Source organism: Parasteatoda tepidariorum, chromosome 5 (genome assembly GCF_982258835.1).
Source record: "Parasteatoda tepidariorum strain Cologne lab strain chromosome 5, Ptep-v5.0, whole genome shotgun sequence".
NCBI lineage: Eukaryota > Metazoa > Arthropoda > Arachnida > Araneae > Theridiidae > Parasteatoda > Parasteatoda tepidariorum.
This window is the reverse complement of record NC_141759.1, coordinates 109,435,474-109,453,888: the sequence shown is the minus strand read 5'-3', so window position 1 is coordinate 109,453,888 and position 18,415 is coordinate 109,435,474. Positions and strand designations below refer to the sequence as shown.

At 28.5% G+C, this 18,415-nt stretch overlaps 1 long non-coding RNA gene across 21 annotated transcripts in view; it reads right to left on the bottom strand.

Moving 5' to 3' along the window:
* Positions 1–264: 264 nt before the first annotated feature.
* The window catches only part of LOC147809981 (uncharacterized), a 32,134-nt gene continuing 13,983 nt past the window's right edge, over positions 265–18,415 (bottom strand). For 3 of the 21 annotated variants that reach the window (XR_015434010.1, XR_015434011.1, XR_015434012.1), the window contains 6 exons: positions 16,256–16,311; positions 11,816–11,870; positions 8,112–8,189; positions 4,591–4,720; positions 3,521–3,633; positions 265–734 (listed from right to left, as the gene is read on the bottom strand). This is a non-coding gene — a long non-coding RNA (uncharacterized LOC147809981). The other 18 variants (XR_015433994.1, XR_015434000.1, XR_015433993.1 and 15 more) reach the window with 15 other exon arrangements.

The following is an 18,415-nucleotide window of genomic DNA, read 5'->3' as shown; positions in this document are numbered from 1 at the left end:
CAAAGTATTTATGTGAGGAAACAGTAATTACATTTTCCAAAGAAATGGCAATTTAAAACTGTAACTAAATTCTTGTTTTAAAAGTTTCTACATTGCTAGACATTGATTTGTATAATTTAATCTATAATTTTAATATAAAAAATATGAACATTAAGTTAATTATGAGCTGAATTCCTAATTGACTGAGAATGACTTTTAGATTCAGATAATGTTCATTAAAATGTTAAGGAAGAACCCAAATTAATTTGTAAAATATTAAAACATTTGCAGAAGTAAACTAGCACAAAATTGTGTGCTTTAATGATCAATTGATTCTATATAATCAATTGAAAAATTGTTTTGTACCAGATTATAGTGAATATTGAGCATGATATTAAGGGGAACTGAATAAAGTTCAGCAACAAGTAAATGGTATATGAAGCTTTTGTATGTAATAATACAGTACAATTTTACAAAAGTAATTGAATGGATTTTGAAAAGAAAATTATTGAAGTGTACTTAAAAAGGAGGTTACTCAAGTTAATCTGTACATCACCTAGGTTATCTGTGGAACAATTGATTTCTAAAGTGTATATGTAATACAGAAATTTACAAATTTCATATTATTTAGAACTTACTGCAGAGGTATTCAAAGCATTTTTCATTCTCTCCCAGGTTGTTTCATGATTACTCAAGTTGATCAAGGTTTTCCAGCAGTTGAATTATTGCAAGAAGAAACACAGTGAAGATGAAACCTACAAGTAATTAATATTATAATAAGTAACACAAATATAACACAATTAAAAAATGTCATTATTTGCAGTGTTCACATCCCTCTCTAAAATGTATTTAAGACATATGAAAAAATTAAAAAAAACTTTTTCAAATGTTTTTTCTTTTTTTTTAATAAGAGTCTAAAAACCTACCAGTTATTTAAAATTTAACTAAAATTTACCGTAAACCTAGAGAATAAGAAACTTTAGATAAATGTAAAACTTTACAGCTGCATAGGAGAAATTTTTTTCTTCTTCAAATATTGAAGTGTTGTCAATATAAAAAGAACATTCTTAGTGAAGAGAAAAAAGGAATATCAAATCTAAAAACATTATCAGAGTTCGATTCTGTAATGTTCTTATTTTAAATTACTTGTGAAAATAACTTATATAAAAAATAACTGTTCTTTATGAATACCACATTTTTTTTAAAAAATAAATTAGGAAGAATATATAGAATATATTTCGAATTAAAAAATATCAAATAAATAACCACTTTAGAACCTAAAGGAAAAATAAAAGTATTAAAAAACGCATGTCAGCAATTCCAGCTTCTAAGTTAATTCTTGTTAAATAATTTTAGAAACAAGTTAGAAAAATATTCCACTTGGTTCAAAGATTGATTATAAACAAATTATTGCAAAACAATGCAAATGTACAAGAATCAAACAAATAAGTTTACTTAAAATAAAAAATAAAAATTTTCAACATCTACGGAATAAATGAATTTTCAAAATAAAATTAAAAGCTTTTATTTACACAAACCGTAAGAAATTAAAAAAAAGAAATCTAAATAATAAAAGAAAACAAAAAAAAAGTAATGCAAATATAGTAGTATTAAATTATTTATCCAGAAGTATTCAGACAAAAGAAATATTTAAAAAATAAAACAGCCAAAATCTAAACATATTTAAATTAGACAATATATATATATATATATATATATATATATAAGTTCAAAATGAAGAATAAAACAAAGAAAAATTATAGACATATGAAAAAAAGGGGGTGGGAAATAATAAGTAAAAAAACAATATATATATATATATATATATATACACTCATGGACAAAAAAATTAGCGCACCAAGAAGGAGTCGTCAAAATGAAACAAAATTTTACATACGTGATGACTACTTTGATATAAGTAAATGATTAGAAAATCAAAGAAAAAGGACAATTTATTTCAGAGATAAAGGCAAAAGAAAGGAGGACCTAATATCCCGTTTGACCCCCTCTAGCGCGAATGCACGATGCGATACGATCGGGCATTGAGGCATACAAGTTCTGTATGATGTCTTGAGACATTTCGTTCCACATTTGCTGTAACCTTGCCTCTAGTTCGTTCAAACTCGTGGGATGCCCAATTCGCCGTCCCAAATGATCCCAGATTAGCGAGATTGGAGACAAATCTGGGGATCGGGCAGGCCACGGAAGGGTAGTAACAGTACGGAGACAGTCTTGTGACACCCTTGCCGTATGAGGCCGAGCATTGTCATGTTGGAAAATGGCTCCTAGGAGCCGTAGCATGAGTGGCAACACATGTGCCTGCAGGATTTCATGGACATACAGCTGGGCTGTCATGGTGCCACGGAATAATACTAGGGGTGACCGCCTATTGTAGGCAATGGCACCCCATGCAATCACACCAGCTGTAAGAGCGGTGTGTCGCTGTACAGCAAAGGCAGGATTGAGGCGTTCACCACGGTGTCTCCACACACGAACACGATTGTCATCACTGTTGAGATTGAATCTGATTCGTCGCTAAAGACGACCTTGTTCCATTCCACTGCAATTCAGTTTCCTCGTGGGCGGTCTAACTCCAAGCGGAGGTGTCGATAGGTGGGTGTCATGGGCAACACACGCAATGGGCGCTGCGATACCAACTGTCCTTCAGCCAGGCGCCTTCGTATGGTTCGAGAAGACACAGGGGCCCCTAGTATTGTTTGGTGGCACCATGACAGCCCGGCGGTATGTCCATGAAATCCTGCAACCGCATGTGTTGCCACTCATGCAACGGCTCCTAGGAGCCATTTTTCAACATGACAATGCTCGGCCTCATACGGCAAGGGTGTTACAAGACTGTCTCCGTACTGTTACTACCCTTCCTTGGCCTGCCGATCCCCAGATTTGTCTCCAATCACGCTAATCTGGGATCATTTGGGACGGCGAATTGGGCATCCCACGAGTTCGAACGAACTAGAGGCAAGGTTACAGCAAATATGGAGCGAAATGTCTCAAGACTTCATACAGAACTTGTATGCCTCAATGCACGATCGTATTGCATCATGCATTCGAGCTAGAGGGGGTTCAACGGGGTATTAGGTCCTCCGTTCTTTTGCCTTTATCTCTGAAATAAATTGTCCTTTTTCTTTGATTTTCTAATCATTTACTTATATCAAAGTAGTCATCACGTATGTAAAATTTTGTTTCATTTTGACGACTCCTTCTTGGTGCGCTAATTTTTTTGTCCATGAGTGTGTGTGTATATATATATATATATATATATATATATATATATATATATATATATCTTTAGAATAAAAACGTAGAATTTGTATTAATATGTAAAATAAAAATAAAAGTTGCAAAAATGTAAAAGTTTTTGATATTGTTAAAAAAAAATTTGAATATTTCCTATGAGCAAAAAAGATTTCCCCAAAAGTTAGGAATCCTCCAATATCTTTTCATGAAAGCTGGCAGCTATGCAGTTAATTTTTTTTTTACCTGGAGTTATTACAAAACATACAATGACTATTACCATACTTACATACATGGATATCAGAATAGGATTTCTGTTTTTTCCATTCAGCCATTCTTTAGCTGTAAGTGATGGAGTAGGCGCAGCAGTGTCAGGAACAAATCTTCTTGAAATTGCTCCGGCTAATTAAAATTAAGTTTTGAATATAATATATAAAACTTATACTTTTAAATATAATATATAAAGTAAATATATAAAACCAGTTACGATATATTTTTGATGCTTAATGAATAAAATCAAGAAATATCATCAAGACAAGCGACAATTACTATAAGACATCATGACGCCTGGCAAAAGGTAAAACAGTAACTAGAATCAAAAAAGGAATTCTCTGTTCTAAAGTAGAACTTAAGAGAATTTCCAAGGGTAGTTACGAAGTTAGTTGTAAATATGTTGATTACAATATCTGTTATTCTTTTGTGTTTATCATATCCCACTTGAACGAAAAAGGTTTAAATATCAAAGTTTTGTCATATGAAAAGAAGGAAATACTGTCAAACCTCATTAATCCGAAATCACTTAGGGTGAAATATCGCTTTACATGAAATATATGTTTGGTCCCATGAGTCAGCAATAAATTATTGTGTTTTACAGAATATTTGACATGAAAATTTCTTTCTGAATATTGCTTTACATGAAAGGTCACAACACTGATAAGAAGCATGTGCATGCTATTTATTCCTTTTGAGGAATGCTATTTCCATTATCCACATTTGTTAGGAGTAGTAGATGGGCAAATAAGTAAAATAGTTACATAAAGTTATTAAAATTTTTAAGCTTATTTTAAATTGTTTGGTACATAAGCGTAGTGCATGATATGCATTAATAGTACATAATAAATTGTTTTCATAATGTATGGGATAAGATGAGCTTTGGTTAACATAAATAATTATGATAGTCCCGCCAATTTTGCGTTAACGAGGTTCGGAAGGAAATTTCGAGGGTAGGAAATTCGAATTTGGAAGAGGAATTTTTATTTGCTACGAATTTTTAAAATTATTAAATGTTTTCTTTAAAGAAACAAAAGCATTCTTAGTAGTTAACGTGATATTTTACTAAAGGTATTTCAGCACTTCTACCTAAGCACTACAGCCTGTTGTACATCAACCCTTCATTTTCTTCATCTGACATCAATCGAACATCATGAATCTCCATCTGTGATAGATCTGGCTATCTTGTGGGTAACCTTCGTTTCCTTTCACTGTTTTCCTAAGTAGTTGGGGAAATTTGTTTTAGTGAAGTGATCGACCGTGTGAAAAAAAATAAATAAAGTAATAGATAGGAACCAGGGTGGCCACTCAAATCAGATTTTAAATTTCCCTGATTTTTCCACGTTTTCCAGGTAAAAATCTTAAAATTTCCAATTAATAGTTATATAATGTTGTTTTGAACTAGCATTATTATTTTAAGAGATTCAGTATACAAAAATAAATGTTACAAATGTGAAATTGTCTAATTTTTTGTTCTATACACTATAGGAGAAAAAAAGATAAAATTCCTAAATTTTATACTTTTTTGATTTTTTTTTTTTACTTGAAATTCAGACATTTAGAGAATTCCAATCTAAACACACAGTTTTTTAGTTAAGCGTTTAGCATAGTTAATTGTTTTTGTGTTTCAACAATTAGAATCTTGTACAGCACACAACTAAAACACTAAGTTTCGTTCTCCTTCCTCCCACTAAACACACATGAATAAAAAAAAACATATTTTATGTTTATACATCATTTAATATGTTTCCAACATATTACTTAGTCATTATCAGCTTTTTAGGGTAAAAGGAGGGATAGTTTTGGAAATATCATCTCTGAAATACAAGCAACATTTACGAACTTTTGATATTGTGATAACTGTACAATTCGAATTTTGAATCAAAAATAAAAAGTTTTAAAAATTTTATTGATTATTTTATTTTATTTATTAATTTTATTTTATTTAAAATACTATTTGTTCTAAAAAGAAACCTTTTTTTAAAAATTAAAATATGTAATAAAGGTTAAAATGAAATAGAAAAAATTAGCATTAATGCAACAATTGTAACAATTTGTCGACAAACATTGCTGTTAGTGATTGTAAAAAAATGTGAGATTGGTTGGTTTGCTGAGAAAAAATAATTTATAGATTTCTTTGAATGGGAGTACAAGAGATTTCAGAAAAAGAGTGCAATATAAAATCTATTATTATTAAATTATAACCAACTAATGTTTGGAGAATTTCATTTAAAAATACAAAAACATTTTGACTCATTTTGTCAAAATAGAAAAAAATTACCACCAAAGCATCGGAACAAACTTGAGCCATAAATGGATTCAGCCCACAGACAGAATTTAAAAACAGTAGCAAATATCTTAGCCCCTTCTTGCACGTCCAGTACAATCTTTGCTTTTCTTAAATTGCACAGTCCCATAGTCTCCATAGAAATCAAAGGTTTCTACATTTGTTTAGCAACCATGGGAGAATTTTATGTGGCATTCTAGTTTAACAGGGATATAATGGAGCAAATTTTGATGCAAGCTAAGTGGATGACATTTTAACTGTTTGGAGATATATTTCCATCTAAAAAATGTGGGTATAATGGATGAAATAATTTAAATTAAGAAAATTAGTAAATAATTTAAATTAGTGAAATTAAAAAATATCTAAGAAAAAATTTCCAGCTCTTCTTTAAACTTCCCTGATTTTTCCAAGTTTTTATCCAAATTTCCTTGATTTTTTTCAGTATAAAAAAATTCCCTGATAATTCCAGGTTTTCCAGGTGGGTGGCCACCCTGAACACTATAGTTCTTATAGTCTCAATTATCAATATACCAATGTAGTTAGTTACATTTCTTTTTATCAAATTATTTATACATTTCTTCTTTCAAATTATTTATAACAGCAGATTCAAAAAATTCTTTTTCTTCTATTTATGATAAGATCCTCTATTTATGATAGGATACACTTTGAAAACCACAGAATTATACCAATGCATAGTATCGCATTTAATAAAAATAGAGATTTTGAAAATAACAGAATAAAAGTATAAAAGATACTTCGGGGATAACAATCCAAGAAAAAATTTATCTATATTAACACCACAACTGATTTTTTTTAAAGAAAATAATAGCAAGAATAAATTAGAACAGCTAAAAATGCCTTATCCTTATTAGTATAGAAAAAAAATAAAGCTTAAAATTTTATAAAAGGCTTTTCATTCTTTCTAATTGAAAATATTTTAAAGTTATTTGAAAAAATTAAATAAGTGAAATTTTCACTGAATAGGGAGACCAAAGTTTTTCTTTTAAAAATTTATGTAAGATCCATTTTAAAAAGTTTATTTTCTGATTTGAACAGGAAATCTGACTTAGAAAGTACATTTTTATTTATTAACAATACTCATAATTAGTAATAATATAACAACAGAACAAAGTTTAAAGTTAATGAATACATTTTTAAAATAGTTTATGCATTTCGATTGAAAATAAAAAAACTAAAACATTTTTTGAATAAAAAAAAATTAAAATTCCAAATAAAATTTTATGCTGTTGTAGTTCATTTATGTTGCACTAGAGCTGCACAATGGGCTATTGGCGATGGTGTGGGAAACATCCCTGAGGATGATCCGAAGACATGCCATCACAATTTTGATCCTCTGCAGAGCGGATGACACCCCTGCTTCGGTAGTCCGACGACCTGCACGCGAAGTTGAGCATTTTACGGTAGAGCAGTAATGAGGACCAATACAGCACCCCGTCGGTCCCTATGCAGAATGATCCAAGACTCCCCCACCCACACACTGACCATAGCCAGTGATGCTTGACTTCAGTGATCAGCTGGGTCTTAACAATCAGTCCACTGTGGGACTGAAATTTGATGTACATTTGCTTTAATGTATATACTTTAAATAACTAAATAAAAAACAATCATTTTTCTGATTGATTAAAAAATTGGAAAGAGTCGCATCAAAACTGGGACTTAACGGCTACAAGACATATATTCTTACCACCATTTAATGTAAATAAGAATACATCGAAGTTGCTTAAAACTTAAACTCTCACATAAAAAATTTATCTTAAAAAAAAAAAACAAATATTGATACTTGGCGAAAGAGTAATCTGAAAAAGAAACATAGATGATTTGCAAATATTGGTTTCTTTCATTATAACACTTTGTCAAGATAATATTTATTAGATAATTAAATTATAATTTGAATAAAATATACACAGTGAAATTTTGTTTTCAAAAATAGTTTTTTCCCCCTAAGTGGCTAATTTCATTTCAGTGAAAATAGGTAGCCATGTAACTTAATTTATGAAAGTACATTAAAATATTAATACCTTTAACACAAGTTTTCTTTACAAATTTGCAACCAAGCAGTTTTTTTATTGAATAATAAAGTAATATCCAGAAAAATGAAGAACATGTTGCGCAAGGAAATAACCAAGTCTAATCTTAAACTAAAAACACATCGGGATGTATAAAAAGATGGATATAATAGCTTCAACTTTTGCAAAGCTTACAAACAATTAAAAAAAATTGTTTCAAATTAAAAACCTGGTTTATTTATTTTTGATTTAAAAAAGTTGAATTTAAATTAAAAAATAACTAAGAGAACACTTACTTGTCAAATTCATTTTCACACCAGTCAGGCTCTCTAAGTTTTTGCTCATGCCACTGATAAAAAACCATAACTAAATCACTGCCAAGAAAAAGATAAGAGAATAAAACAACTCATTTCATTTATCATTACTTTGAAGAAATATTTTAGCTCAAAAGACAAATATTTCCAAATGCTGCAAAAAGACTAAAAAATCTTATAGTATGAAATAAAAACAATATTATTTTTAAAAATTAAATACAATTATTTTTTAAGGACTACAAGTTGCACTACTCTGGTACAAAGTTTTCTTTTTAATAGAATTGATGGTAATGTAAAAAAATAATTACATACCTTTTATCGAAATGAAAATGCTTTCAAAATTAAAATTTTATTAAAAAATTAAATTTTTTTTCAAACCTAGGAAATGCAGGGCAATATAATTTCTAATTCTTGATGCCCATACGCATAAAATATTCAGGAGTTGTTAGATGGTATAGAGCAAAATTTAAAAACTATGGCAACAGCCAGTTGTAGCATTTTTAACAGTAGAAACTTTTTAAAAAATAGAAAATTTCGAATGGTTAAAAATTTTCAATAAATAATAATATCAGGCATTTCTTTTGAAGCATCTCTCAAAATATGGTAAATATTACAATTGTAAAATGAAGAAAATTTCCTAAGTGTTATGAATATTCATATTAATTCCATATTTACATAAAAAAACAAAGCCAATAATAAAGTGCACATGTTTCACATTTTTAACAAAAGGTGGCGACTGGCAAACAAGTTTTTAATCACTATTTGTAACAGTCAGCCACCCTGTGGCAATCGTTAATTTTGATGTAAGCCCTAACTCATAACCAAAGATTAAATGTTACTGACTTAATAGCTGTTAAATTTTGATTAATAAAAAAATTTGAATGAGAGATGACATCGATTGAGAACATAATGAATATTTTATCTTGCATTATAACCACGTTGAACACCGGACCCAATTTTGGGTTCACAATTACCAATGTTCAACTTCGTAGCCTTGTAATTTCGATCTCAATTCAGAAGAAAAGGGATCTCCTGGATCAAGTATTGGGAGAAAATTGCGTGGAGGACTTTTTTTGATGTAATTAACCTGAATTTGAATTACATAAAGAGAAAAACCACAAAATCTCCCACGGTTAGCCTGACAGCAAAGGGACTATAACTCATGATCCATCTATCACTGAGGATATTTTACATCAGCACTGTGGTCGGTGTGAGCGGGGTGCAGAATTTGCATTGACCAGCCATTACTGGGATTCAAACCCGGTTCACCCCTGAGCCACTGCGGCTATCTTGAGGGGCACACTTTAGATATTCTAAACAATAAGCACTGAAAATATTTTAAATTACAATATCAAACACCAAGGGCTACATTAAACATTTCTGTATGAAATACAATCATCTTTGTATCATTGTTATATCATAAGATATTTAAGGTGAATACTTTTTGTGCTCCGTACTTGAGATTTATTTTATTTCAGAGTATTAATTTTGCCTTTTCTTAAATTTTAAGTTGCCTACATTCTCTCAAGAAATAAATTGTTTCTACATTTTTTATCAATGTAAAGCAGGGAAAAATAGGTACGTATTTGATTGGAATAATGATGCTTAGAGGCTCAAAATGAGAGTAACTAGTAAAACAAAACATAATAGAGGAATATTTAATGCAAAATTTGGTTAAAAATTTTTAGTCATTTACATTTTTGCAGTAAATAAAAATAATTTAACATGCTCCTCTATTCTCGAAAGGAATAAATGTACATAATTCAGCTACTGTGAATATAGCTAAATCCTACAAGGGATTGGCAAGTGAAGAGAACAAATTCTTTTTCATTACTTCTTACGCTATTTTCATAGCAGTCGTATAACTAACAATAACACTGAATTAACAATTAGACCCAAAAGTATATATATATATATTAACTTTCGACAAAGTGTCTTTCAGTAGAAAAGGGCTAAATTTTAATGATAAGAACAATCAAACAATTCAAATTTAAAAGTCAGACTAGAAAAGTTATATAATTCAACTTTGTAGTGCTAATTAAAAGATTTTTTTAAGAACTTTAAATCCTTAGTTTATTTAATTTTAAAATATTGACATTGATTATTCTTGTATTAGGCTCTAGATATGATAACATATTATAACATCAGTACAAATATTAGTATAATTTGAAATAATTTGTTGAGTAACGTAAACAAGTGTTTAATTGCCTTTAAACCACAGAGAGAAAAAATGCTAAATGAAAATAATAAAATTTTATTTTAATCAAACATGAAATGACACTTTAAAATTTTTGAAACTTATTATAACTTTTTTAGAAATACATAAATTAAGAGAAAACATTATGAGAAAAAAAGTTTAAGAATAAATGTAGAAACAAAAGAAAACTAATGCTATCTTATAAGTAGTTAGCCTGTCAACATAATTTAGAAGCTTCAAATGACACAGTTGCTTCTGTTTCAGATTAAGTCTGGAAATTAATAAGAGATATTTATTATTTTGCTACAAACTGATTATGTGTGGACCCTGTTGTAAAAAGTAATAATAGTTTAGAGGTAAAGCAGATTTATATTTTCCTAAGATATATATTTATTGCAACATATTTCTGCAAGGAAAACTTAATTGTTTAGAAATTGCAGAACATTACTTGAGCAAAATGGATTAATCACTTTTTAACCTATGAGGTCATCATATAATCAATTTATGTTATTTTATAGTAATTCTTAAAAATGTGTGCAAACAATGTTTTACTATAATTACTTCTACACCTTCTGAATAATATAACTTAACATATTTCTTTTAATATTGCTTTCCTTAAAATGGTTAGAAAATTGTATGGATTTCAAAAAAAAGACGACATTCATATGCAATGCCAAGATCAAAGAAAAGCCATGATCTCCAATGAATCTGTAGCTGAAAAATTTAGTGTTAAAGGGATTCTGAGATTTGTACAGCATTGAGTAAAAGAATGGTACAATCCTCTTCTCCCAATAAAGATAGTATGAACTCAACACATTTATCTTTAGTACAACTTCATATTTTATTTTATAACTAAGCATTGAGAAGTCAACCCAGTTTCAGATTTACAACCATCAATGCTTTACTGCGTTTTCTTGTAAATTTTGAATCCAACCCAGAAGACAAGACAACTCCTGGATCAAACATTGGGACTAACCAACCCTTGTAATGGTGCTCACAATTTTTGAACAGAACTTCCTTTATAACTCAAAATAGAGAAACTGTGTTTCAGAAGATATCATTTTAAATATTTGTAAAACATTTTCTTGAGAGTGTACAGACAGATATATCCAGTTCATCAAATTGAGAAAAAAAAAGTCATTAAAAACAAATTCCTCAAAAAAGACGATACTTTACAAGGTCTAACAAGCAAATATACTATATTAGGGAATAAAAGAAAGATAGTAAGCATACAAGTACAAAGTAATAGCAATCATATGTGTTCACCTTTAAGACAAGACAAAATAACTAATGCATATTTTTTCGAAACATATTTTACAATTTTGTTAAAAAAATATAATTGATATGCTTAAAAACTAAATAAATAACAATAAAACCAAATTGAAGAGAATTTAATTGTTTGAAAGAAAAATTGACTTAATACAGCTTAATTAGTAGATTGTATCACTACAAGGTTTTAAAATTAAAACATAAAATGATAATTAGTTACCTAAAAAACTTTTTTACTTTCATATTTCCTAATCCCTTCGTTAGTGCTATCCAAGCTAAAAAAAGAAATTACATCAAATTTTTTTAGCTATAATTTTTTTTCCAAATACAATATTAAAGTGTTAAATAGCAGCATTTAAATCTTTTAATAGCAATTTTGAAAGTTAAGGAACTAAGTCAACTACTAAGAGAAGAACCTGAAAAGAATACATAATACACTTAATTCATAAGCTACAAAAAATCCAAGTTGTCTAATAAATTATAAATTAAAAAGTTACCAACATTTCATAACCATAAATACCTATTTTAAAAACATATAAATGTAAATTTTGAATATTTTAACTGGATTTAGGAATCTTGCATAAAATTCCCAAGTCTAAAAAAGTTAAAGCTTTCCAGAAAGATCAATGCCTCCTTATAATGATAATTAACTTCAGAGATATTTTCTCTGAGAATTTCAAGATATAGTAACTGTTAGGATATTTTAAAAGATTTTGAGCATAATGAAACTTTAAAAAAAAAATGTTATTTATGCCCATACAAATTTTATACCAACTATAATATCGCTTTTGAAATGAGCTTTGATTCCTTTTAAATTGAGGCACTATGAAATAGTATCTATTTTAGTAGTAGAAAAAATAAAACTAAAATTTTTTTTCCAAGGAAAAAAAAACTATTGTGCAAAAATTTAATGAATATTTTCAAGCAAGGAAGCATTGACTGTAATAATATCAAAACAAAAATAATAAAATTCATAATACAAAACGACAATTAACCTTCAACCATACGCATAAGTACAGTGAAGTTAAGATATTTTTATTAAGGGGGACAGCCTTTGGAAGCCCTTTGGGATTATGATTTTGCCTTCCTGAAGAAGAAAAAAAAAGGGGGGGGGGAACAAAGTAACTATCAAAATAAAGTTTCACCTTTAAAAGCACGCTTCAGAGATTTTTCAACTGCCTTTGCTGTAAGGTAAAAATAATAAAAAAAATGAAAGCAGATGCAAAATTTTTGTGCACTGCTCTCCACTTCCTATTATTCACAGAAAATAAATTAAACATCAAACTTCTAGATGCCAAAGACACCATATAATCATCCATTGTGTCACGATTCTGAAACATACATATATATATATATATATATATATATATATATATATATATATATATATATATATATATATATATATATATATATATATATATATATATATATATAATAAATACAAGAAATTATTAATGTATTGTTGCACTTATGCCAAATCAAATCGATACAAAGCTATAATCAGCTTTCTTCTCATATATAATTCAATATTCTTCTAATTTATTTATAAAATGTAATTTTCAGTAATCTAAAGTTAGCCCATAAGAAATAAATAAAAAAAAACATTTAATAAAAAAATAGCAAATAAAATTTATGTCTTTCAACAAAGAAATTTTAAAATAAAAAGGGAATTATTAATAGAAAATTTTAGAAACTTCACAATAAAAAGGAAATTTTATAATTTTTTTCCCCAATTCTTTAACAATTGTAGCAGGCTTTAAAGTTTATCAAAATATTATGAACAAAACAGTAATTTAAGCACAGTTGCTAGAGAAAATAATTTTAACAAAATAATTTTACAAATCATAAATGAATTCAGATTTATAAAATATGCTTAAAGGCATAGTTAATTATATTATTTTAACTAAACTCTTTTCAGAAATTAAATATTTTTAATTTATAATTGATAATTAATGAAGCTTTTTGAATTGTTCAATACACCATATGATAAATACTAGGCACAATCATTAAATGCAGCAACAGCTACTTCATAAACTTAAAAAGATTATCCACAATTGTAAAGGCATTATAAATTTCAATGGCATATGGTCCATTTTTGGCCCACAACATGTTATAGCTAAAATAAAGATTTTGATGGCATTTGCATTTTTGGATACTTATGAAATATTAGAGAAAGTCTTTTGATTAATGGGGCATATTATTAGTTTTTGGGAAGCAATTTTCTTTTCAGAGAAAATGTATATTGTATAACTTAATAAACAGTAAAATTTAGTAAAAGAGGCTGCATGAACCACCTTATGGCAAACAATTTTTCACACGAAAATTTTTGAATAATCCTGATGTGTATTAATTGTCCTTAAATATATATAGTCGAATTTGCCTATAACTAGTGCGAAGGGACCAACATATATTTGCCCATTATAACCAACTTCTTGTAAGGAAATTAATAAGGGTTTATACATAAATTATAAATATAGTTGTGACTTTATTTTTTTGTTTCAGCATAGCACAAAAGAAGTCAGTCAATTAATTTTTTCAAAAAAAAGCTCACGCGTTTGCCTTTGCTGGATTTTTATCCAACCTCTCAATTATCTAGAGATCAGAGGAGAAAATACATATCAATCCCAAAAATATTACTTGCTAGAATCAGGATTTACTTGTTAAAAGCAACAGTTATACTCTTCATAACATTCTACCAAACAAATGTTTCCCATTTTTTGTTAAATCTGGGCTCTCGTTAAACTAGTTTGTCTACATAATTTATACAACAATGGATCTATTTACAGTACAGATTATCATGACAAACCACTCTGAACATACCTATTTACTATGGGCCAGGATAGCCTGGTTGGTAGGGCACTGGGCCCATGTTCAAGAAGTCGTGGGTTCGGTCCTGGCCGAAGACTCCCTGCGCAGTAAATGGTGACTGATGCACAATAAATCTGTCGGGTTACAAAGCCTTCAATGTTCCATAACAAATTAATAGCCCTGGGGGTACTGATCAGGGAGTTCTCTTGTCTTCTGGATTGGGTTCAAAATTACAAGGCTACGGAGTTGAACATAAGTAGTCGCAAACCCGAAAATTGGGTTGGCTGTTAACAACGGTTATAAAATTAAAAATAAATTGTTTGCTAAATGCTATCTGGTTTCAATATAGCTAGTTGCAAAACTTAGAGGTCCGAAGAAATGTTTTAAATTTCAATTTCACATAAAATATCCTTCACCCCTTCCCCAGAATTTTAGTTCAGTTGCTGGAGATTGGCTAATTTTTTTTTACAGGTATTACTTTTTTTACAAGGATTTTTTGAATGTATTACTACTCTAGATATGAAGGTACACCCTGTAACTACCTAAATAGAACAGATTATATTAAAAAAACTCATTCCTGGTGAGTCTGAAGACTGTCATGATAAAATAACTAGTTTCTGACAAAGAACTCTTTTTCTTGATTACATTAGCCACCATAAAAAAAAGAGATTTTTCGGTTCAATTTCACAGATAGGAAAATGAAGCCGGAAATTGAGAATCTCTACAAAATGCAGCCGAGTTACACATGCAAATGCAAGAATAATTCCCACTGAATCGAGCTCACTATGCGCACATGGAGACCCAATAAAAAGCAATTTTAGAAAGACCCAATAAAAAAGCAACTCTAAAGGCTTTTAAAAAACGCTATGCACCCTGATAACCGAATGAAGCAACCACACACAAAAAAAATTTTAATAAAGCAAACCCATGCCCATAGGTAATTTTAGGTAGAAACAGTCATCACAAAGCAACAGATTTGGCCAAATATATGAAAAAATACTCCATTTCCTTAATTTAACTATCCATATTTTATGGAAATAAAACTACATTTCCTACAAATAATTTTTTTTTTACTAGCTTGCAATTTCTTAGAAGAAAATTAGAAGGACAGTAATTACACTCAATAAAGTCACCCACAGATTTCTTTAAAGGTGAAATTAAGATTATTGACTCTAAACGAAATGGTACTGCAATTAAACTTTACTGCCCTGTACAGAAGATCTAACTAAAGCCCTCTATTGTCTTTTTAGCACTTTTTAGCACTTGGGACAATAATTGCAGAAAAGTTGGAACACATACAAAATGATGTGTAGAACAAAATTTACTAACAATATGTATGCATTTATTTCTGTGCACATTTTTCTCTGTAATACTTAAAAAGTTCAGAAATGTGTGCAGGGGACAATGATGAAAAATATAAAAATTATTTAAAAAATATAAAAATACAAAATATGTTTAATGCATATTATTTTTAATTCTTTGTATGTATTAAGCCAAAAAAAAATCATTAAATAATAAAAATAAATGTTTTAATGAGAAATATTATGTAATGATGTAAAAGTTGATGAATTGAGAAAATAGTCCATTTTTATATATATATATAGAAATTTTCATGCTAAAACAAGAGTTGGTGAAGGAAAATATTTGAAAATATTTAAGTAAGTTTTTAGTTTAATCATTTAAATGTTCATAAAATTATATAATGATAAAACACTAAAAATTAGTAGGCTTTAACAAATCCCAGATAAAATGTTTTTCTTTCCATTTATTGCCATAAAAAGATAAATATGAAATAATAATATTTAAAAAACGCAATGGAATTTGTCAGTTTTAACAAAAATATACTTACTTTGCATGAAGGTTATGATAGATTTGTTTTATAAAGTGATGATTTCGATACCATTGCTGAAAAATAAATATTTTGAAATAGAATTAATAAATGAAAATATAACTTGAAGACAGATATTGCAAGAAACAGACACTTTTGACATATTTTGCAAATTTAAGTATAGGGCTTAGTAGCAAAATAGTAAAATTAGTAACAAATATGCAGAAAAATTATTATTATAGTACAGGAGTATATTGTAAATGCGCACAATCTTAGTGGATAGAGCATTCGCTTTCCAAAGAGGTGACTGGTTTGAATCCAGCAGTGGCTGGTTGATATGAATTCTGCTCCCGGACCACAGTGCTGATGTAAAATATCCTCAGTAGAAGATGAATCATGGGTTAGAATCCTTTTGTCATCGTACTAACCATAGAAGGGTTTTCCTCCCCATGCAACGCAAATGCAGAATGTTAGTCTCATCAAAAAGTCCTCCAGGAATGCCAGTTTGTCTTAATGCTCAAACCAGGAGTTCCTTGTTTTCTGGGTTGAGTTCAAAATAAGAGTACTACAGAGTTAAACATTGAGAGTTGTAAACTCAGACTTGGGTCGGTTGTTGAATGCCAGTAATAAAATAACAAAAGACATATATATGTAGGAAGAACCATGTTAAAGAAGAACAAAGCTCATTTGCTCATTAACAAAGGAATATTAACTTCAGAAGTTAATTTAGATAATATTTTATTCAGTAAGAATTTGCAAATATTTTAAGCATTTAGGAAACCAGAGTAGCTAGAATTAAGCACTCCCAAAGGCAGGGAACAAATTGAAACGCATCTTTGTTCGTTTAATAATTTAATTTTTGCAATAATCAATATTTTCTATCCAAAACCTTCTTTTCCAAGATTCAATTATAAAGAGAAATATACTGATATAGAAAGGTCTTTCGTTAATTTTTCATAATATAATCAAAGCAAAACAATTTTGAAATTTTCTTTAAAAAAATATTAAAAAAAGAGAGAGAGAAAACTTTTCAAAGCATATTTATTGATTGCAGAGTTGAGAGTTAAATATTATATATTCATTTTAACAGTTTCTAAGATGTTTTGAACGTAATTTACAATAATAAATATAAATCATTTAAAAAGGAGAATAGGATATACTTTATGTTACATTGACTGACGCAAAAAAATATAGATTAACTACTAATAAAGTAAGCAATAAACATATTATGGTTCCTGTTCTCCAAACACGAACCTTTTCCAGTGTCTAAATAATCATGATTTCTTTGCTTCGAATATAAGTTATGTTAAACTAAAGGTGCACAGATTCAATAATGTATGATAGCTCTTTATAAACATCTAAAAATGTCCAAATTAGTTATAAATTTTTTAAAAAAAAGTGTACATCTTTTATAAATTCTTGCAGCATTCAGGGATAGTTATATATATATATATATATATATATATATATATATATATATATATATATATATATGATAAAAAGAAAATAGAGAAAAACGAAGAAAATTAATAAGCTTAATATATATATATATATATATATATATATATGTATATATATTCTTCCAGCAGGCATGCTCAGCAATTTTACATGAGTGACCATGTGTCGTATTTCTTACAACAGCTGTTATTTTACCATTATTGGCACTAAAAACGACAAAAATATATGAATATTGATAATAAATTTGTCAAGAGATAAAAAAATTAACCTTATTGTTGTAAAATACATTCTTAACTTTACAAATACATTCTACATTCAAATAAGAGTAAATTATTTTCAAATGCCTATATTAGTAAGGTAGAAAAGCAATAATCTATTTTATTATAGATAAATTAAAATCTGTTAATTGATAACTATATTTTAAAATTCAAGACAGTTGAATATTAAACAAAGAAAATCTTGATAGGCAAATATGTGAATTTAACATTACTTACATCCACAAAGAATTTTAGTTCGTTGAAAGTCAAGAAAAATAAATAACTAGTTTTAAACTAACTATAATTTTAATATTTTTATTTATTCAATCTATCAATTTATTATTACTATCAATCTATTATTAGTATCGATCTCAAATCCAAAATGTTTCCTTCTCTTCTTTTGATTCATCAGACAATTCTCAAAGAATGCAGGTTAAATCAGCTGATGCATATATTTTTTAGCAAT